The sequence below is a fragment of the Pan paniscus genome, chromosome 9, assembly GCF_029289425.2.
Source record: "Pan paniscus chromosome 9, NHGRI_mPanPan1-v2.0_pri, whole genome shotgun sequence".
Taxonomy (NCBI): domain Eukaryota; kingdom Metazoa; phylum Chordata; class Mammalia; order Primates; family Hominidae; genus Pan; species Pan paniscus.
In genome coordinates, this window is record NC_073258.2 from 72,593,487 (window position 1) to 72,615,914 (window position 22,428).

Sequence of the window (22,428 nt, forward strand, 5' to 3'; positions counted from 1 at the left end):
TTTGGTTCCCCTTCCAGGCACAGAGATCTTGCCCATGACTCTGTGATCCGTTTTGTCCAATGAACCATGAGCAGGGGCAACTTGAGTCACCTCCAGGTGGAATTGTTAAGAGGCTCTGTGATCCACCACATTCCCTTTCCCCTGAAGTGGTGATCAAGGACACATGCAGAGATTGGGCTTTTGTCAGCCTGGATCCCTGAGTGAACACATGAACAGACCACCCACAATGCCCTAACACAACCCAGACATGCAACATGACCAAGAATAAGCCTCACTGTGGCCAGACATGGTGGCTCACACCTGTCATCCCAGCACTTTGGGAGGCCAAGGCAGGCAGATCATTTGAGGTCAGGAGTTCAAGACCAGCCTGGCTAACATGGTGAAATCCTGTCTCTACTAAGTACAAAAATTAGCCAGACAGTCGTGGCATGGGCCTGCAATCCCAGCTACTCAAGAGGCAGAGAATTGCTTGAGTCTGGGAGGCAGAGGTTGCAGTGAACTGAGATTGCACCACTGCACTCTAGTCTGGGTGACAGAGTGAGACCCTGTCTCAAAAACAAACAAATACCTCACTGCATGGAGCCACTGAGATTTAGGGATTGTTTTTACTGCACCAGAACCCAAATCATCCTGACCACTAGACTCTCCTAACTAGGGTTTCTTACCAAAAGCAAAGGCAGTTTTAAAGTTTGTGACATTTAAACAAAAGAGCAAATACCAATATCTGCCACTTTGTCAGGCTAACAAACCTAAACAAAGCCGACAGCCAGAAGTTAAAAGAAACAGATCATTAGGTTGAAAACAGAACTGTCAAAACAGGCAAAATTGACTTTGTTTAGTGACTGCAAAGAATATCAGGCAAGACACAGGTGTGGTCATCATATAATTTATCACATGCTTAATTGCACATGTTTGACTAAGAAAAACACAAAGTATTTAAGCTCATCTGTAGTTCAAAGTGCCTATCCGTGTATTTATCCATTCATCCTGATTTATTTATTGAGCAACTCTTTTGTGCCAGGCACTGTGCTGGGTGGTGGTAATGCAATGATGAAAATGGCAGGCACAGCTCTGCCCTCCAGGAGTTTCTAGGATACAGAGGGAGACAAACAAAAAATAAGAAAATCCATGAAAGAAGTATTGGTGGAAGCTGCCCCCAATATTTCAACATAGGTTCTGTTTTCCATAAGTGTCAGCTGACTGAGAAATAAAGAGAGACACTACAAAAAGAGGAATTTTACAGCTGGGCCTCTGGGGGTGACATTACATATCAGTAGGACTGTGATGCCCCCTGAGCCTCAGACCAGCAAGTTCTTAATTAAGGGTTTCAAAAGGGGAGGGGGTGTAAGAACAGGGAGTAGGTACAAAGATCACAGGCTTCAAAGGGCAAAAAGCAGAAGTACTACTAAGGGTCTAACAAAGATCGCATGCTTCTGAGGGAACAGGGCAAAGGGCAAAAGCAGAACTACTGATAAGGGTCCAGCAAAGATCACAAACAAAGGACAAAAGCAGAACCACTGATAAGGGTCTGTGTTCATTGGCACATGTATTGTCTTGATAAACATCTTAAACAACAGAAAACAGAAAACAAGAGAACCAGTCTGACCACAGATTTACCAGGGCGGAGTTTTTCTCCACCCTAGTAAGCCTTTGGGTACTGCAGGAGACCAGGGCCTATCTCAGTCCTTATCTCAACCACATAAGACAGACATTCCCAAATCGGCCATTTATAGACCTCCCCCCAGGAGTGCATTGCTTTCCCAGGGTATTAATATTCTTTACTAGGAAAAGAATTTAGTGATATCCCTCCTACTTGCACATCCACTTATAGACTCTCTGCAAGAAGAAACATATGCCTCTTTTTGCCTGACCCTGCAGGCAGTCAGACCTTATGATTGTCCTCCCTTGTTCCCTAAAAATCGCTGTTATTCTCTTCTTTTTCAAGGTGCACTGGTTTCATATTGTTGAAACACACATGTTTTAAAATCAATTTGTACAGTTAACACAATTATCACAGTTGTCCTGAGGTGATGTACATCCTTAGCTTACGAATATAACAGGATTAAGAGATTAAAGACAGGCATAAGAAATTATAAAAGTATTATTTGGGAACTGATAAATGTCCATGAAATCTTCACAATTTATGTTCCTCTGCCACAGCTACAGCCAGTCCCTCCATTTGGGGTCCCTGACTTCCCACAACAAGAAATAATAAGAGGTTAAGGTGGAGAAGAGCAGGGAACTCCACTTTATAAAGGGGTCAGGAAAGAGCTCTCTGTGAAAGCACCATTTTAGCTGAGACCTAAAGGATGGTCTAATTTGGGGAGGTGCAGAGGAAAATCATTCCAGGCTGAAGCAGCAAGTGCAAAGGCCCTGTTGTGGAAAAAGGTTTGAAAGTCCAACAAAACAAAAGGAGGCCAGAGTGGCTGAAATAGAGTAGGCCAAGGGGAGGAGATAGGAGAGGGCTGGAGAGGTGGCAGGAACAGGCAGAAGACTCGGGGTCTTGATTCTATGCTATGTGCCATGGGCAGGAAAGGCAGGGATGAGACTCAATGGACACCTTAAGATCACTGAAGCTGCCAGGTGGGAAATGGATTGCTGAGCATCGAGAGCAGTTGCAGAGGACCAGTTAAGACCAGTTAGGAGGCTGCTGCTGTAGCCCAGCTGGGATAGCAGTGCCCTAGGCAAAGATAACGACAGTGAAGATAGAGAGAGTGGACAAGTTGGATAAAGTTTAGAATCACAGGACTTCTGACTGGAGAAGAGGGCAAAAGCAGAGTTAGCACAACACATGAGTTATGACCACCTTGAGCAGCTCAGCAGGGGGTGGTGCCATTTACAGAACAGAGATAGCATGGACAGAGCCCACGGAGAAGGAGGAGGAAAAAGAGAGTTTGGCTTTGGGTTTTTTTTAAGACAGGGTCTCTGGCTCTGTCACCCAGGCTGGAGTGCATTGGTGTGATCATAGCTCTTTGCAGCCTCAAACTCCTGGGCTCAAGTGATCCTCCTGCCTCAGCCTCCCAAGTAGCAGGATTACAGATCCTACAGATGCACTTCTCCATGCCTATTTTTCTTTTTTTTTTTTTTTTTTTTGGTAGATAGGGAGTCTCACTGTGTTTTCGAGGCTGGCTTCAAACTCCTGGCCTCAAGTAATCCTCCCACCTCGGCCTCCCATAGCACTGGGATTACAGCCATCACCTACCACTCCATGCCATCAGTTTGGCTTTGGATGTAACAAGATTGAGGTGTTCATGAGTTGACAAGTGGAAAAAACAAGAAGAAGTTGAGTGTTTAAGACTGCTGTTTGAAGGAGAAGTCTAGCCTCAAGACAAAAGTTCAGAACTCATCAGCTGAGGAATGGCACTGAAAATTATGCAAATGGATGAGCTCAGCTAGCAAACAAGTCCAGAGAGAGCAGAAAGTCCAGAGAGAGCAGCATGGGGCCATGCATCTGGCCTAATGCCACCCCACTCCTCCCAATCCCTGTGTTATGCTGGAAAGGGTTCAGCCTCTGGTGAGTTTCACCAAACCCCCACATCTCTTTCTTCTGAGACCGTCTCTAAAATCCCCTCTTTTATACTTAGTGATATGGGATTGTCTTTTTCCCATCCAGCTTAAGCAAAAACTTTTGACTATGAGAGGAATGAGGATGCATTTAGTATCTGTTCTGCATGGCTAATTCCATCAAAGATTTCTCATTATTCATGCCTGGCAGTCTCATTTTCTTCTTTCGCCTCTCAGAGCATAGTCGTAGCCTTAATTAGTGACCTTTTCACCCTTCTAACACCAGCGATTTCCCCCCATCTCAGTTCTCAGGAAGTTCTGTTCACACAATTATCTCCTGAATCCTCACCTGGGGATAGAAATTGTTCTCTGTGGCCGTGTCTCCCCCTCTAATTCTCATCAGAAAACACAGTGATCTCTGTGCATCAAATATTAAACTCAAGCTTAACAGATCACGCTTCTGGCTTCTCTCTCTCTCTGGCCTGTGGGTTAACAGGTTTGCAGCCTTTGCAGAGACGACACCAAATTCTCAGGAGGCCAGAGTTTCCAAGAGTGCTGGTCACTCTTGCTCTCTTTCTCCTGCTCAAATTTCAGCACTAGAGAGTGTTACACCATTGCACCTGCAGAGGAGTTCATCTGACTCTAGGGACTACAGAGGAGAGAGACAGACAAACTAACAGGCATTCAGAAAATGGCTACCACAATGGGGAAGAAAATGAAAGTCAAACCAAATAAGCAATGGTCAAATAAAAAAATCTAGAGAGCAGCTGCAGTGGCTCACACCTGTAATCCCAGCACTTTGGAAGGCCAAGGCAGGTGAATCACTTGAGATCAGGAGTTCGAGACCAGCCTGGGCAACATAGTGAAATCACATCTCTACTAAAAATACAAAAATTAGCCAGGTGTGTTGGTGGGCCCTTGTAACCTCAGCATTTTGTGAGGCTGAGGTGGGTGGATCACCTGATGTCAGTAGTTTGAGACCAGCCTGGCCAACATGGTAAAACCCTATTTCTATTAAAAAATACAAAAATTAGCCAGGTATGGTGGCAGGTGCCCGTAATCCCAGCTACTTGGGAGGCTGAGGCAGGAGAATTGCTTGAACCCAAGAGGCAGAGGTTGCAGTGAGCAAAGATTGTACCACGGCACTCCAGCCTGGGCAACAGTGAGACTTTGTCTCAAAAAAAAAAAAAACAAAAAACAAAAAAACCTAGAAATGTCCATCCAGGCTGAAGAGAATATTCCAGAGCAGGGGTTGGGATACTATGGCCCATGGGCCAAATCTGACTTGCCTACACATGTTTTTCTCAATAAAGTTTTATTGAAACACAGCCATGCCCATTTGCTACATATTGTCTATGGCTGCTGGATTAGGCTGTTCTCTCATGCTATAAAGAAATACCTGAGACTGGGTAATGTATAGAGAAAAGAGGTTTAATTGGCTCACAGTTTTGTAGGCTGTAGAGGGAGCATGACACTGACATCTGCTGAGCTTCTGTGGAGGCCTCAGGAAACTTACAATCATGGCAGAAGGTGAAGTGGGAGCAAGAGAGTGAGGAGGGAGGTGCTACACACTCGTAAACAACCAGATCTTGCAAGAACTCACTATTGCAAGGACAGGACCAAAGGAATGATGCTAAATCATTCATGAGAAATCTACCCCCATGAATAAATCTCTTCCCACCAGGCCACACCTCTAACACTGGGTATTACATTGCACCATGAGATTTGGGCAGGGACACATATTCACCCTATATCAGCTGCTTTCATGCTATGGGTGGCAGAGTTGAGTAACTACTACAAGAGACTGTATGGCCCACGAATTCTAAAATATTTACTATCTGATGCTTTCAAGAAAGTTTGCAAAGCCTGCTCTTGAAAAAGAAGGGAAGGAAGAGGAGAAGAGGAAGGCAGGAAGGAGCAGAGAGGGACACGGGGCTGTATTCAAACATCTGTTGTTAAGAAAGAGAAATTCAATTTATTTGGCATGGCCCAAGTTATCAAACTAGGAGCACCCCGTTGAAGTTTCAGAACAAACACTGTGCTGAATATAAGGATGACCCCATCTGTAATGCCTAACCTTGATTTTATTAACTGTGTTCATAGACTTTCCTTTCTTTTAATCACTTAGCCTTGTTTCTACCGGAATTGACTTTCTTTTAGCTAAGAAAGCTAGACAGACTATGTCTTGGCTTTTTCACTGGCAGCCCCTTCATCAAGGACTTAACTTGTGCAAGCTGACTCTTAGCACAGCTAAGAATGCAATTAACTGATAAGATACTGTGGGGCGAGCAATATCCGCAGTTCCCAGGAATTCGTCTGATTGATAACGCCCAAAGCCCCGCGTCTATCACTTTGTAAATAGTCTTAAAGCCCTTAGACCTAGAACTGTTTACTTTCCTGTAGCAATTTATCCTTTTAACTTCTTGGCCTACTTCTGTAAAATTGTTTTAACTAGACCCCTTTCCCCTTTCTAAACTAAAGTATGAAAGAAAATCTAGCCCCTTCTTCAGGGCCGAGAGAACTTTAAGCATTAGCCGTATCTTGGCCACCGGCTAAATAAATAGACTTATAATTCGTCTCAAAGTGTGGCATTTTCTCTAACTCGCTCATGTACAACATTTGGAGGCCCCAGTGAGAAACGTCACCAGGCGAGAGCAGGGCTTGCTCCAGGCACCCCCCCCCCCCCCGGAAGGATGGCTGGCTTGTAGTGGGGGCACCACCTGAAAAAAAATTTTCACGTCCCCAAAAGGTGACCATCTTCCAGAGGAGAGCGGATCGACTACCATGTGGGTTACCACAAAAATTCCACCTCTGAGTCCTCCACTTCTGACCCCGAGTTCAGGTAGGTCAGATTTGACTTCAGTTCTAGTAAGAGGGAAGTGGCCCTTATGAGGGCGTCCCTCTTTTGACTCTGCCCATTTCTCTAGGACGCTAGAAGGTAGAGCCCTGGTTTACTGTTGGGCACCTCTGTGTCTCTGTCTAGGAGGGAAGTGGCCCTGACAGGGGCCCTCCCTTGACTCAGTCCACATCCCAGGATGCTGGAGGACAGAGTCCTGGTTTCTGGCAGACCGGTCACTCTCTCTCTCTCTTTTTCTATCTCTCATCTTTCTCTTGTTCAAGTTTCTTGAAGAATCTCCAAGAAAGAAAAAAAAAAACACTGTTATAAACTCTGTGTGAATAATGAATGAATGAGGGAGGACAAGGGCTTGCACTTGTCCTCCAGTTTGTAGCTCCACGGCAAAAGCTACAGAGTTCAAGTGGGCCCTCACCTGCGGTTCCGTGGCGACCTCATAAGGCTTAAGGCAGCATCAGGCATAGCTCGATCTGACCCGGAAGTTTATACCGGCCTGCCAATGCTAAGAGGAGCCCAAGTCCCCTCAGGGGGAGCGGCCAGGAAGGCATCTGACTGATCCCATCACAGGAACCCCTCCCCTTGTCTGTCTAAAAAAAAAAAAAAAGAAGAAGAAACTGTCATAACTGTTTACATGCCTTAAAGTCAATTGTTTATGTTGATTGTTCTGTTCAGTGTCTATTGTCTTGTTAGTAGTTGTGAAAGTTTTCATGTAAAGACGTTGATATTGCCCAAGACGTCTAAGTAAAAACTTCTTCAAAGTCCTTCGTGCTGATTTTTTGTCACAGGAGGTTAAATTTCTCACAATCGTTTAGGCTGGCCACCACAGTCCTGTCTTTTCTGCCAGAAGCAAGTCAAGTGTTGTTACAAGAACAAGTGTGAAAAACATTTGCCTGATTAAGATTTCTAGCACCATGAAAGTTGTAAGTATTTAGATTGTCATACCCCACGTCCAAGTGATTAGACCCCCTTTAAACTAAACCAGTAGTAAGTTCAAAACAGCCACCCTGCAGATTTCCTTGCTCACCTCTTTTGTCATTCTGTAACTTTTCCTGTGCCCTGAAATAGAAAGTACGCCCGTACTACTTTACTTCGTTTAGATTGTTACTCTGTTCCTCTGTGGCTACTCTCCCATCTTAAAAATGATCTGAGTAGTCCTTTTCGCGTCGTCCCTGCCGCCTACCCTGCACATCTCATTTTCCGGTGCGACAGCAAGTTCAGCCTCTCCAGGACTTGGCTCTGCTCTCACTCCTTAAACCCTTAAAAGAAAAAGCTAAGTTTAAGCTGTTTGCCTTTAAGTCATAAAGACACGAAAAGTATTTAAAGTACAGATCTAGAAGAAGAACGCCTAGATCAAACTGACCCAGAAGATCTCAGGCTGGCTCTAGTCCTCCTCCCTCAATCTTAAAGCTACAGTAATGTAGCAAGTAGTATTAGCTGTTGTAGTTTTTCTGCTCTTTCTAGTCATGTTGATTCTGTTCTTTCAACACTCCAGTCCCCCAAGAAATAAGTTTCCCTGTCCAAGCTAAGTTTAATATTTATGCTCAAATCTTATTAAATTGCCTTCAAAAAAAATAAGAAGCCCTTCCTCCCAGCCTTGTAAAAGTTAAAGCCCTCTCCAATGTGTGCTGCAGAATTTTCCTCTCAGTTTCTCAGAGGATTATAAAGTCCGCCTTAAAAGAGGCAAGCTCCAGACACTCTGTAAAATAAAAATGGCCAAAGTTTAAAGTCAAGTGGCCCCCTGAAGGGTCATTGAACCTCACAATTGTTCAAGCTGTGTGGCAGGTTCTTACTGAAACTCCTAGCCAGCCTGATCAGTTTCCCTACATTGATCAATAGCTAAGTTTAGTCAGAAGCCCCCTCCATGGCTCCACTCATGCGCCATCCATAATTCTACCTCCAAGGTCCTCCTAAGCCAGACCACGTTTTCACCTCGACCCTCAGCCGGTTTGGCTTCCCCTGTACTGCCTCCCTCTGAAGAAGAGGAGAGTCTCCCTCACTCAGTCCCACCGCCTTACAACCAGCCTGCTCCCTTAAAGTTATCCCATGTCTCCTCAACGACGTCCCCTGTAGGCTCGCCACCCATTGCCTCTCAATCGCGACTGTGGCAGGAAGAAGTAGCCCCTCTAATACCACTGAGAGAGGCACAAGTCCCTCCAGGTGACGAGCGCTCAGCACCCTTCTTAGTTTATGTCCCTTTTTCTACTTCTGACTTATATAATTAGAAAACCCATAATCCTCCCTTCTCTGAAAAGCCCCAGGCTTTGACCTCTCTGATAGAGTCCATACTCCGGACTCACCCGCCCACGTAAGATGATTGCCAACAGCTCCTTTTAACCCTTTTCACCTCTGAAAAGAAAGAACGTATTCGAAAAGAAGCCAAAAAGTACTTCCTCACATCAGCCAATAGACCGGAAGAAGAAGCTAGAGACCTCCTTGAGGTGGTCTTTCCCTCTACCCGGCCTAACTGGGACCCAAATTCCTCAAGTAGAAAGGGAGCTTTAGACGATTTTCACCGGTATCTCCTCGCAGGTATTAAAAGAGCCGCTCAGAAACCCATAAACTTGTCTAAGACCACTGAAGTTGTCCAAAGGCCCGATAAGTCACCAAGAACGTTTTTAGAGCGCCTCCAGGAGGCTTATCGGATTCACACCCTTTTTGACCCGGCAGTTCCCGAAAATAGCCGTGCTCTTAGTTTAGCATTTGTGGCTCAGGCAGCCCCGGATATTAAAAAGAAACTCCAAAAACTAGAAAGATTTGCTAGAATAAATATCAGTCAGCTTTTAGAAATAGCCCAAAAAGCTTTTGACCATCAAAAGGTTAAAAAACAAAAACAAGCAACACAGGCAGCTGAAAAGCATTCAAAAGACAAACAAAAATCTTAGTGGCGGCTATCCAAGAAGTGCAGAATGAAATAGCCCATTAATTTAGCATTAACTGAAGCCCCTGCTTTAGCCCTCCCTAATATCTCCATAAAAGCCAAGGAGTTGCTAAAGAGGTGCTGACTCAGGCTCTAAGACCCTAAAGATGCCCAGTGGCCTATTTATCTAAGAGGCTAGATCCTGTGGCCTCTAGATGGCCAAGTTGTCTGCGAACCGTAGAGGCTACAGCAAGCCTAGTCCAAGAAGATGATAAGTTAACTCTAAGCCAAAATTTAACCCTTACAGCTCCTCATGCTGTAAAGACCTTACTACGAAGTGCTTCTGGCAAATAGATGTCAAATGCTCGCATCTTGCAGTATCGAAGTTTACTGTTGGATCAGCCTCATTGGACTTTCTCTCCCACAAATTGTTTCAATCCAGCTACACTACATCCTGACACAGACTGCACTATTCCTTCTCATGACTGTCAAGAACTGTTAGAAACTATCGAAACTGGCCCATCTGATCTTCAAGATGTGCCCCTGGAAAAGGCAGATGCCGCCGTGTTCACAGACAGGAGCAGCTTCCTCAAGCAGGAAGTATGAAAAGCCAGTGCAGCTGTTACCACGGAGACAGATGTGTTGTAAGCTCAAGCTTTACCAGAGAACACCTCAGCACAAAAGGCTGAATTGATCGCCCTCACTCAGGCTCTCCGATAAAGTAAGAATAAACGTATTAACATTTACACTGACAGCAAGTACGCCTTTGCTACAGTGCATGTACATAAAGCCATCTACCAGGAAGGCAGGCTACTCGCCTCAGCAGGTAGCTGTGATCCACTGCAAAGGACATCGAAAAGAAAACACGGCCGTTGCCCATAGTAACCAGAAAGCTGATTCAGCAGCTCAGGTCGCAGCACAACTTTCAGTCACGCCTCTAAACTTGCTGCCCACAGTCTCCTTTCCACAGCCAGATCTGCCTGACAATCCTGTATACTCAACAACAACAAAAAACTGGCTTCAGATCTCAGAACCAATAAAAATCAGGAAAGTTAGTAGATTCTTCCTGACTCTAGAATCTTCATATCCTGAACTCTTAAACTTTAATCAGTCACCTGCAGTCTACCACCCACTTAAAAAGAGCAAAGCTACCTCAGCTCCACCGGAGCCATTTTAAGATACCCCGTCTTCAAAGCCTAACAGATTGAGCAGCTCTCCAGTGCACAATCTGTGCCCACATATATGCCAAACAAAGTCCTAAACCCAGCCCAGGCCACCGTCTCTGAAAAAACTCGCAGAGAAAAAAGTAAGAAATTGACTTTACAGAAGTAAAACCACACCAGGCTAAGTACAAATACCTTCTAGTACTAGAAGACACCTTCTCCAGATAGACTAAGGCATTTGCTACCGAAAACGAAACCACCAACACAGTAGTTAAGTTTTTACGCAATGAAATCATCCCTCGATATAGGCTGCCTGCTGCCATAAAGTCTGATAATAGAACAGCCTTCACCTCGCCTATAGCTCAGTCAGTCAGTAAGGCGTTAAACATTCGATAGAAGCTCCATTGTGCCTATCAACCCCAGAGCTCCAGGCAAGTAGAACACATGAACCACACCCTAAAAAACACTCCTACAAAATTAATCTTAAAAACCAGTGTAAACTAAGTAAGTCTCCTTCCTTTAGCCCTACTTAAACTAAGGTGCACCCCTTAACAGGCTAAGTTCTCACCCTTTGAAATCATGTATAAGAAGGCGCTGCCTATCTTGCTTAAGCTAAGAGATGCCAAATTAGCAGAAATATCACAATCTAATTTATTACAGTACCTATAGTCTCTCCAACTGGTACAAGAGATCATCCTGTCACTTGTTCGAGGAGACCATCCCAATCCAATTCCTGACCAGACAAAGTCCTGCCATTCATTCCAGCCAAGAGACCTAGTGTTTGTTAAAAAGTTCCAAAAAGAAAGACTCACTCCTGCTTAGAAAAGACCTCACACCGTCATCCTCACGACACCAACTGCTCTGAAAGTAGACGGCATTCCTGCTTACATTCATCACTCCCGCATCAAAAAGGCCAACAGAGCCCAGCTAAAAACATAAGTCCCCAGGCCTAAGTCAGGCCCCTTAAAACTGCACCTAAGTCAGGTGAAGCCATTAGATTCATTCTTTTTATCTACTTCACTTATTTGTTTTTGCCAGTTACGTCCTCTGTGCCTTCCTACTCCTTTCTCCTCACCTCTTTCACAACAGGACGTGTATTTGCAAACACCACTTAGAAGGCCAGTACCTCCAAGGAAGTCTCCTTTGCAGTTGATTTATTTGTACTGTTCCCAAAGCCAGCCCATACCCACGAAAAGCAACACAATCTGCCAGTCCCGGGAGCAGGAAGTGTCGACATTGCAGCAAGATTCAGATACTCCAAGAGCCAAACTAAATGTAGAAGCTCCAAAAGTGCAGAAAAAAGACTCCAAAATATTGACTTTTACCTCTGTCCTAGAAATCACCCTGACGCTAGCTGTCAAGATGCTTATCAGTTTTTCTTCCCTGGTTAGACATGTATAACTTTAGCCACCTACTCTAAAAGATCAACCAGCTCTTCAACTCTTTCCATAAGTCGTGCTTCTCATCCTAAATTATGTACTAGAAAAAATTGTAATCCTCTTACTATAACTGTCCATGACCTTAATTCAACTCAATAGCATCATGGCATGTCATGAAGATTAAGATTTTGTATCCCAGGATTTAATGTTAAGTCTATGTTCACCATCCAAAAAAACCCTAGTCTCATAAAGCCCACCCAAGCCAATCAGGCCTTTAACTGATCTAAGTAACCCTATGTTCCAGAAACACCCTGACAAAGTTGATTTAACTGTTCCTCCACCTTTCTTAGTCATAAAAGATACACCCCAAAAAGTGCAAGAAAATCTAGACAAGCGCCAACAAGAACAAGAAAATAACATCCCCTAGTATCAAAACATGTTCAACTAGAACCCATAGCTAACCACTCTAATTACTAAGTTAGCCGGACCCCTCCCCATCCTGTTAATAAGTCTAATTTGGGCCTTGTATATTAAATTCGTTTCTTAATTTTGTAAAACAACGCATAGCTTCTGTCAAACTTATGTATCTGAAGACTCAATATAACCCCTTGTTATAACTGAAGAATCAACGATTTGATTCCCCAAAAACACAAGTGAGGAATGTAATGCCCAACCTTGTTTTTACTAACCCTGTTTTTAGACTCTCCCTTTCTTTTAATGACCTAGCCTTGTTTCCACCTGAATTGTCTCTCCCTTAGCTAAGAGAGCCAGACAGACTCCATCTTGGCTCTTTCACTGGCAGCCCCTTCCTCAAGGACTTAACTTGTGCAAGCTGACTCCCAGCACATCGAAGAATGCAATTAACTGATACGATACTGTGGCGAGCAATATCCGCAGTTCCCAGGAATTCATCCGCTTGATAATGCCCAAAGCCCCGCTTCTATCACCTTATAATAGTTTTAAAGGCCCTAGACCTAGAACTGTTTACTTTCCTGTAACAATTTATCCTTTTAACTTCTTTTGCCTACTTCACTTATGTAAAATTGTTTTAACTAGACCCCCCTCCTCTTTCTAAACCAAAGTATAAAAGAAAATCTTAGCCCCTTCTTCGAAGCCAAGAGAACTTTAAACGCTAGCCATTTCTTAGCCACCGGCTAAATAAACAGACTCTTAATTCATCTCAAAGTGTAGCGTTTTCTCTAACTCGCTCAAGAACACCACATCCGGCAGGCACGTCATCCACTCTAAAATGCTGTCCTGGGGTAGTGAAGATGATATTGCTGGAAATATCCTTAAATGGCCTGTGGATGAGTTCCCCCAGAGGCATACATGTTGAGCTAAATACTTTGCTGATGAAGGGTACAAGTTGAAGGGGTTTTGAAAGGCAGAGTGAGGGTCTTCAGAAGGCTGTTGCTACAGAAAGCCAGGAGGAGAAATTACATGGCCAGATAGAGTGCCATGACGATTGGATAAGGGCTTTCTGTTTGTTTGTTTGTTTTTGAGATGGAGTTTTGCTCTTGTTGCCCAGGCTGGAGTGCAATGGCACAATCTCAGCTCACCGCAACCTACACCTCCCAGATTCAAGCGATTCTCCTGCCTCAGCCTCCCTAGTAGCTGGAATTACAGGCATGTGCCACCACACCTGGCTAATTTTGTATTTTTAGTAGAGACGGGGTTTCTCCATGTTGATCAGGCTGGTCTTGAACTCCCGACCTCAGGTGATTCGCCCGCCTTGGCCTCCCAAAGTGCTGGGATTACAGGCAGGAACCACTGCACCCAGGCTGGATGAGGGTCTTTAGCAAAGATGGAAGTTTTGGTGCCTTGCAGTTTAATCTCTTCATTTATGTCCTCTTGAAATCTTCAGTAATAGCACACTTTGTCAATGCTTCTGGGGTCCTACTTAGGGGGACTTAAAGGAGATGGGATGTGACAGCCTTTGACTCAAGGGAGTATCATACTAGCTCAAAGAGATCTGGGTACATGCCAGTTGAACCAACTCTTCTGAGGATGTGATAGATCCTGGGAGGCCACTCTGATCCTGCTAACCTTGAGGCCAGATGAGTCTTTGAAAAATATGGTTTGGCTTAACACCAGCACTTAGTCTAATACCCACCATGAATCTTGCTGAAGTGAAGCTATACAAATACCTTTTCAAAAGTTTTTTTTCATTTCAGGTCCTTCTTAGAAATTCCTAAGGCTCAGTGCTGTGTGGAAGTTTCTAAGAAAGAAAATAGTTTCCGATCTTTGGGATTCCCTTGAGATGGTCCAATCTGCAAAAAGTTCATTGCCATTTCCATCAAGGACACTGAGAACAAGAGTCTTATTCGGATTGGATCCTGGGAATTGAGAAGCTTCAACAAGTGGGAAATGCACCCTCCACAGGCTCACCTCCTTGTGGGCTATTTCAGTTACCTATTGCACCCTAAAATTAGAAACTTTAAACCACCACAAGTCATTATTGCTCATGACCCTGTGAGTTGCATGGGGACTTCCTGTCTGGTTTAACCTGGGCTCATTTGTGTGGCTGCCTGCAGCTGGAGGGCCAGCTGGGCAGAACATCCAGGACAGCCTCACGCATGTGCCTGGCAGTTGGTGCTGACTGTCAGCCGGGGAACCTTGTTTTCCTCCATGTGGCCCCTCGCCCTCCAGAGCCCCTCTCCAAATGGCCCTTTAAGCAGGATAGCCAAGGCTTGCTTGGTGCCAGCATCCAAGAGGGCAAAAATATGGAAACGACTAGAAGGCTCTCAAGGCCTAAGACTATATGCACCCCAAAAATCTGAGGTCTCAGTTAATTCAGAAAGGTTATTTTGCCAAGGTCGAAGGATGCAAGCCTGTGATAGAGCCTCAGGAGGTCCTGACAACATGTGCCTAAGGTGGTAGGGACACAGCTTGGTTTCATACATTTTAGAGAGACATGAGACATCAATCAATATGTGCAAGATGTACATTGGTCCAGTCTGGAAAGGCGGGACAACTCCAGGTGAAGGTGAAGGTGAGACAACTCCAAGCGGGGAGGGGGCTTCCAGGTCATAGGTAGTTAAGAGACAAATGGTTGCATTCTTTTGAGTTCCTGATAAGCCTCTCCAAATGAGACAATCAGATATACATTTATCTCATTGAACAAAGGGGTGACTTTGAATAGAATGGGAGGCAGGTTTGCCCTAAGCAGTTCCCAGCTTGACTTTTCTCTTTAGCTTAGTAACTTTTTTTTTTTTTTTTTTTTTTTGGGACAGAGTCTCACTCTGTTGCCCAGGCTGGAGTGCAGTGGTGCGATCTCGGTTCACTGCAACCTCCAACTCCAGGGTTCAAGCAATTTTCCCTGCCTCAGCCTCCCGAGTAGCTGGGATTACAGGCGCCTGCAACCACACCTGGATAATTTTCATATTTTTTAATAGAGACGGGGTTTCATCATGTTGGCCAGGCTGGTCTTGAACTCCTGACCTCAGGTGATCTGCCCGCCTCAGCTTCCCAAAGTGCTGGGAACTCCTGACCTCAGGTGATCCGCCTGCCTCAGCTTCCCAAAGTGCTGGGATTACAGGCGTGAGCCACTGAGCCCGGCCTAGCTTAGTGATCTTGGGACCCCAAGGTTTATTTTCCTTTCAAGGCTAGAAGTTGGTCACCATCACTTTGGCAGCATTCCACTGGCCAAAGCAAGTCATAGGCAGCCCAGATTCATGTAGAGGAATATAAACTCTACCTCTTAAAGGAAAGATTGGTTCAACTACACTGCACGAGCATTTGCAGAAAGTTGTACCCATCTTTGGAAACTACCACACACACACACACACACACACACCTTTACATGTAACCCTCCCTTGAGGTGCATCTACTTCCAGGCAGAACCTAAACTTGACAGTACGCGACAGAAGAAAAGTAGTGTACTAAATGCCAGTTCTCTTCTTACTCAACTTCAGCCTCATTATAAGCAGATTCTAACAGTTTATGTGTCTTGAGAAACATTGTAATTAATCTTTGGAATTTAAGAATTTGAATTCACAGCAGTAGCCAGTGCATAGGAAATATACATATGGTAAGTTTTTCCTTTCTGATAAATCATGCTGAAGGAACCACAATGTAACTTTTTTTTTTTTTTTGAGAGGGAGTCTCACTCTGTTGCCCAGGCTGGAGTGCAGTGGCGTGATCTCAGCTCACTGCAACCTCCACCTCCCGGGTTCAAGCGATTCTCCTGCCTCAGCCTCCTGAGTACCTGGGATTATAGGTGCGCAAGATGGGGTTTCACCATGTTGGTCAGGTTGGTCTCTTACTCCTGACCTCTGATCTGCCCACCTCGGCCTCCCAAAGTGCTGAGATTATAGGCGTGAGCCACCGGCTCACGTATACTGTAACTGTATATTGAAAGTTTCTTTTTTTAATAATTAACAGGTTTAACAGAATATATCTCCTAATCTATTCCTTTCACTGCAGACATCTATTGCCTTTTCAGCCTAGCAGCCCTCCCCTCTATGGAGACTCACATTTCCTACTCCAGTCACGTGGCTCTCATGGGGGCTGCCATGTTCTTACGTGACTCCACCCCTCTGGCCTCAGTTGATTTGTCCAGGGATGAACATCTGGCCTAAATTGGCCAATCAGAATTCTTCCCTTGAATATTTTTCCAAACTGGAACCAGACCAAGTTAATCATTCTCTGTGATGACAGGAACTGTGTGTAGTGAGAAATACAGGAGCTTTTGTGGCCACGTATCTCGCCTTATGGAGAAAAGGCTTGAGCAAGAAGAAATTAAGCCAGTATGCAGACAAAGCTAGAGACAGAGATGGAGAGAGAGATCTGATGGTATCTCCATCCAGAGATGGAGAGAGAGATCTTGTGGTAAGCCCCTTGGTATTTATCAATCTAGTCCATGCTTGCTACTGCATACAACCAAGACTTTCACCTGAGAGTTTTTTCAAAGTCAGGCATGGAATATGTCAGAAAAGCCACAGAAGCCGGGTGCAGTGACTCACACCCGTAATCCCAACACTCGGAGGCCAAGACAGGTGGATCACGAGGTCAGGAGTTCGAGACCAGCCTGACCAACATGGCAAAACGCCGTCTCTACAAAAAATAAAAAATTTAGCAGGACATGGTGGAAGGAGCCTGTAATCCCAGCTACTCAGGAAGCTGAGGCAAGAGAATCGTTTGAACCTGGGAGGCAGATGTTGCAGTGAGCCGAGATCATGCCATTGCAGTCCAGCCTGGGTGACAGAGCAAGACTATATCTCAAAAAAAAAAAAAAAGAAAGAAAAGAAAAAAGAAAAGCCAGAGAGTTGATGCCCTGGGACCAGTCCTCAGCCAGTGACGGATGGGAGCCAGGCTGTAAATGCTTCAATATCTTCGCCCCCTGGATGGAACAACTTTGAAATGTATTCCACATCACCTCCCAGAGGTTCCCAGTGGGGTCAAATCCTAGTTGCCTGGAGTGGTAAGCTGCTTACTGAAGCCCCCTGTGTGGCCTCCTGCCTTTTCATGAATCAGTTCCTCATTCCCCTATTGGTGTTCCCTGGAATCATCTCCTAAATAATCCACTTGCAATCCTGTCCCTCTTTCAGGATCTGCTTGGGGTTGGGGTTGGGGAGTGCAGACCAAAACATGATCCCTTTTCCACTCCACACTAGTAAGATGAGTTTCTGTCACTGGCAACCAAGAGTCTGACTATTATCTCCTTCTGAGATAATTTCTAAAATGTATTTGGGAATTTCCCCACCTCCACCCCACTGCGTATGTCATCAATATGCAGATTTCTTAATAAAGTTTAATGGTATTCTTTGATCAACCTCAAGTTTCCCAAAGCACACTACACTTTCATAAGGGATCCCCATGACTGACAGATCAGCCGTTCAAAAGAAGGGAGTGTCAGAGATGGCTCTGCTAGACTCATGTATTTTTCAGTAGAACCTGGGCCAGGATGGTGTGGTTGGGAGATGCTTCTGGAGCTCTGGGACCCACAGGCCTGGGTGTCCCATGGTGGAGTATTAGCACAACTTGAAAACATAGTGGCGGCAGGAGGAGGCTTCCTCCCTCCCCTGCAGTTCATCCTCCACCATACCCAACGTGCTCAATAGATATTGGTTAAATGAATAATGGGGCCGGGAGTGCTGGCTCACACCTGTAATCCCAGCACTTTGGGAGACTGAGGCAGGTGGATCACCTGAGGTCAGGAGTTCAAGACCAGCCTGGCCAACATGGCGAAACCCCGTCTCTACTAAAAATATAAAAATTAGCCAGGTGTGGTTGTGGGCGCCTGTAATCCCAGCTGCTTGGGAGGCTGAGGCAGGAGAAGCACTTGAACCTGGGAGCAGAGTTTACAGTAAGCTGACATGGTACCACTGCACTCCAGCCTGGGCGACAGAGCAAGACTCAAAAAAAAAAAAAGAAAAGAAAAGAAAAGAAAGAAAAAAGAATAATGGATTTATTCCTTCCAAACTACAACTCACCAGAAGAAGTAGACTCACCAAGACACATCACAATGTTGTGGCCATAATCACCACAGTGACGATAATGAATATAATCAACTCTCGAGCCAGCCACCTCCACTAAACCTAGCAGATCACGTCTGGTGTTTCACTTTGGGGATGTTTTAGTGGTCATGCTAGATGGTTGCCTGACTGCTGGCTGTTTCTACTGTGTTTCAGGAATATAGAGATGTGTACGGATGACCCCTAAAATTAATTAGTATGCAATTCTCAAAGAGCCAAACTCTACCCCAAAAGCTACTGAAATGAAAAAAAAAAAAGTTTTAATTCTCTAATAGACAAACTAGATAGTAAAATAATTTATATTCCCTTGGAGAATATTCCCAACCAAGGACTCAAAGTGGTCTCCAGACCAGGGAATGCCTGGGGCCTTGGACATTCCCAATTCTGGTATCACCTCCCATTCTCCTTTAGGTCCAGTTTTCTCAGAGGAGCATACATTGTTCATTGCCACTAAGGGTATCCAAGGACATAAACTGAAGATAATAGTGCTTTATTGTCTCTCAGTCATCTGTCTCTCCCACATGCTGGAAAGAGAGCCAAGTCCAATTTATCCAATTACAAAATAGCAACATTGGCATCATGAGATCAGCTAACAAAACTTTCAGAGGCAATCTATCTTCCTACCAAAAGTAACATCTGTGGAGCACTTACCATGGCTAAGGGTCAACGTAAGTGGTTTGCATGCTGCATGTGTCAGGATGGACTAGGTTATGCTGCAGTAACAAATTAACCCCAGAGTCTCAGCAGCTTAGCAACCAAGGTTGATTTCTTACATTCCATGTCCACAATGGGTTGGCTGGGTATGGTGTGCTCCATGTGGCCACTCAAAGACCTAGAATAATGGAAATTCTACCATCTTAATGCAGGAATTCTTGCATAGTTACTGCACCAGGAGATGAGAGGATGAGATAGTTATTCCCAAGCCCTCAAAAGCTGTAGACTAGAGGTGATGTCAGTGACTTCCACTTATAGAGCATTGGACCTTGGCATGGATCCATCTAACTACTGGGGGTCTGGGGAATACGGGGAGCACATGGAAATCCCATGAGCAGTAACCATTCCTGCCAGCATGCATTATTTTATCTGAACCTCACAACCCCATGGAGTATATAACAGAGGCTTGGAGAGTTATGGGACCTGCCCCAAGGCATCACAGATAATGAGTTGCAGAGCTGAGATATGACCCTCGGCCTGGCAGGATTCAAACCACTACGCTGCATACTCATCACAAAATTCTATGAAGTTCCTCAGACAGCAAAACACCATACCAAGTGAAAAGAAAGCCAAGTTGTGCAAACACACAATAGAACTCCACTGACACTTCACCTCCTCACCCACGCCACCCCCCACCGAAAGAATCAACCCACGCAAATAACTGGAACGAAATTCTCAGGCAATTTCAGCAGGGGAAATGGGGTTATCTCATCTGGGTCTCACATCCGACCTCGTCAAGACAAGACCTTCCCTAAACTTCACCTGAACACCTGGACACACCGTCATGTCTTGCCACTGCTTGTTACTGGAAATCCAATGATGACGCCTTTATACAACTTCCAGGTCTTTCTATAAGGGCCAAGATAAATGTCATCCCTGTACCTGCATGTCATACAGAGGTAGGCAAGCTTCTATGTAAAGTGCTAGATAGTAAATATTATCAGCTTTGCAGGATACATCTGATCTCCATCCTATATATTTTTTTGTTTTTGTTTTACAATTTTTTTTTCCTTTTAGATAGGGTCTAAAAAGAAAATAAAACTTATCCATGCTGTGATATGGGTGAACATTAAAAACATGCTCAGTGAAAGAAGCAGACATGAAAGGTCATATATTGTACAATTCCATTTATATGCAATGTTCAGACTAAGCCAATTGACAGAGATAGAAAGTAGATGAGAGTTTTCCAGGGGCTGCAGGGGGGGTATGCAGAGTGACTGCTTAATGGATATGAGGCTTCCAATTGAAGTGTTCAAAAAGCTCTGAAACTAGGTAGTGGTGATAATTGCACAACATGATAAATGTACAAAATGTCACTGAATTGTACACTTTCAGATGCACAAAATGGTAAATATTGCATATATTATACCACAATTTTATTCATTTATTGTAGAGATAGAGTCTCACTCCGTCACCCAGGCTGCAGTGCAATGGCACAATCATAGCTCACTCTGCTGCCTTTACCGCCTGGGCTCAAGCAATCCTCCCACCTAGTCTTCCAAGTAGCTGAGACTGCAGGTGAACGCTACCACACCCAGGATTTTTAATTTTTTTATAGAGTTGCATTCTCAGTATATTGCCCAGACTGGCCCAAACTCCTGGCTTGAAGCGATTCTCTCATCTCAGCCTCCCAAAGTGCTGGGATAATAGGTGTAAGCCATCACGCCAGGCACTTTTTAATTCTTATGCGAAATTTTCAAATAATAAATTCCTAGGATTAAGAAAATGTTGATCAACATGGGGATTAGAGGAAAAAATAATTTTAAACAGAAAAAATTAAATGAGATGATGTATATATGTACAGTGCCTGGCTCATGATCACTGAGTCCACTGCAGCTTTTTTTTTTTTTTTTTTTTTTTTTTTGAGACAGGGTCTCACTCTGTCACCCAGGCTGAGTACAGTGGCATAATCACAGCTTACGGCAGCCTCAACCTCCTGGGCAAAAGTGATCCTCCTACCTCAGCCTCTCAAGTAAGTGGGACTACAGGTGCACGCAACAGTACCCAGCTATTTTTGTTGTTGTTGTTGTATTTTTGGTAGTGACAGGGTCTCACCATGTTGCCCAGGCTGACATCTTGAACTCCTGGGCTCAAGCGATCCTCCCACCTCAGCTTCCCAAAGTGCTGGGATTGCAGGTGTGAGCCACCATGCCCATCCTGTTGTAGCTATTTTAATAGTGCTGGTGAATAATAATTTGCTCTCCCTATAAAAACAGGACATACTAAGCCAAGGAAAGCACCAATCTAGTTTGTTCTCCCCAGATCTTCAAAATGTTGGAATTAGTATAAGAGTCCAAAATATTTCACATGGTTTGTTTTTTTTTTTTTTTTTTGGAGACGGAGTCTCATTCCATCGTCCAGGTTGGAGTGCAGTGGCACAATCTTGGCTCACTGCAACCTCCGCCTCCCAGGTTCTAGCAATTCTCCTGCCTCAGCCTCCCAAGTAGCTGGGATTACAGACATGTACCACCACGCCCTGCTAATTTTTGCATTTTTAGTAGAAATGGGGTTTCTCCATGTTGGCCAGGCTGGTCTCGAACTCCTGACCTCAAATGATCTACCCGCCTCGGCCTCCCAAAGTGCTAGGATTACAGGTGTAAGCCACCATGCCCAGCCAGTTTAATTTTTTATTGTGGTAAAATACATACAAAGTCTATTATTTTAGTCATTTTCAAAGGAAAAATTCAGTGGCGTTAAGTGCATCCACCACATTGTACAGCCATGTCCCCCATCCATCTCCAGAACGCTTTCATCCTGTCCTGCAAATATGCGGCACCTTTCTACACTCCGGGTTGTTTGTCCCACAACAGAGCTGGGCTGAATTATTAATGTGGACTTTGTTCAACAACGGACTAAAGAGGGAGAAGCCCATGAACTCTGCGTGGAGTGCATGACAGGTGCTCGTGGGATGACAGGGCTCGGGGCCCTCCAGCTGTTGCTGCTGCTGCTGCTGCCACCTGTCCTGCTGTGTAGCCACCCCGTCCCAGGGAGGAAGAGCATTCACAGCTGCTGCTGATCTCCTTCCAGGGCTTCCGCTGGGACTAGGATCAGGATGTGGACACCTCCAACCTGGACCGTCTGGCCAGGGAGGGTGTCATGGCCAAGTACTTCATGCTGCCCTTTGTCACGATGACCTCCCCATCCCACTTCACCACCATCCTGGGTAAGCCCCACTCTGCCCATTTCACCCAATGCCCATCAAAGCCCCAGTTCCCGTCATTCCCGGAATAAGAAGCAGAGCTCGGTCAGCTCTAGGGAGACAGAGGTGGCTCTGGGGTCTCACTCTGTTGCCCAGGCTGTAGCTCAATGGCATAGTCACAGCTCAGTGGAGCCTCAAACTCCTGGTCTCAAGCAGTCCTTCCTACCTCAGGCTCCCCAGTAGCTGGGGATACAGACCAACCACCATGCCAAATTTTCTCATTTTTTTAGAGATTGGGGCAGGGCATGTCTCACTATGTTGCCAAGGCTGGTTTTGAACTCC

The 22,428-nt window shown here is 44.9% G+C and overlaps 1 protein-coding gene and 1 long non-coding RNA gene across 2 annotated transcripts in view; both read right to left on the minus strand.

Moving 5' to 3' along the window:
• LOC130540629 (uncharacterized) overlaps positions 1 to 22,428 on the minus strand; it is a 192,117-nt gene that overhangs the window by 27,033 nt on the left and 142,656 nt on the right. The gene's annotated exons all lie outside the window — the stretch shown is intronic.
• LOC129393287 (uncharacterized) overlaps positions 1 to 22,428 on the minus strand; it is a 105,851-nt gene that overhangs the window by 25,747 nt on the left and 57,676 nt on the right. The window contains exons 5-6 of the long non-coding RNA XR_010113472.1: positions 7,383 to 7,614; positions 1 to 7,195 (exon numbers count right to left, since the gene is read on the minus strand). The exon at positions 1 to 7,195 is cut by the window's left edge and continues 25,747 nt beyond it. This is a non-coding gene — a long non-coding RNA (uncharacterized LOC129393287). The remainder of the gene's footprint in view (positions 7,196 to 7,382; positions 7,615 to 22,428) is intronic.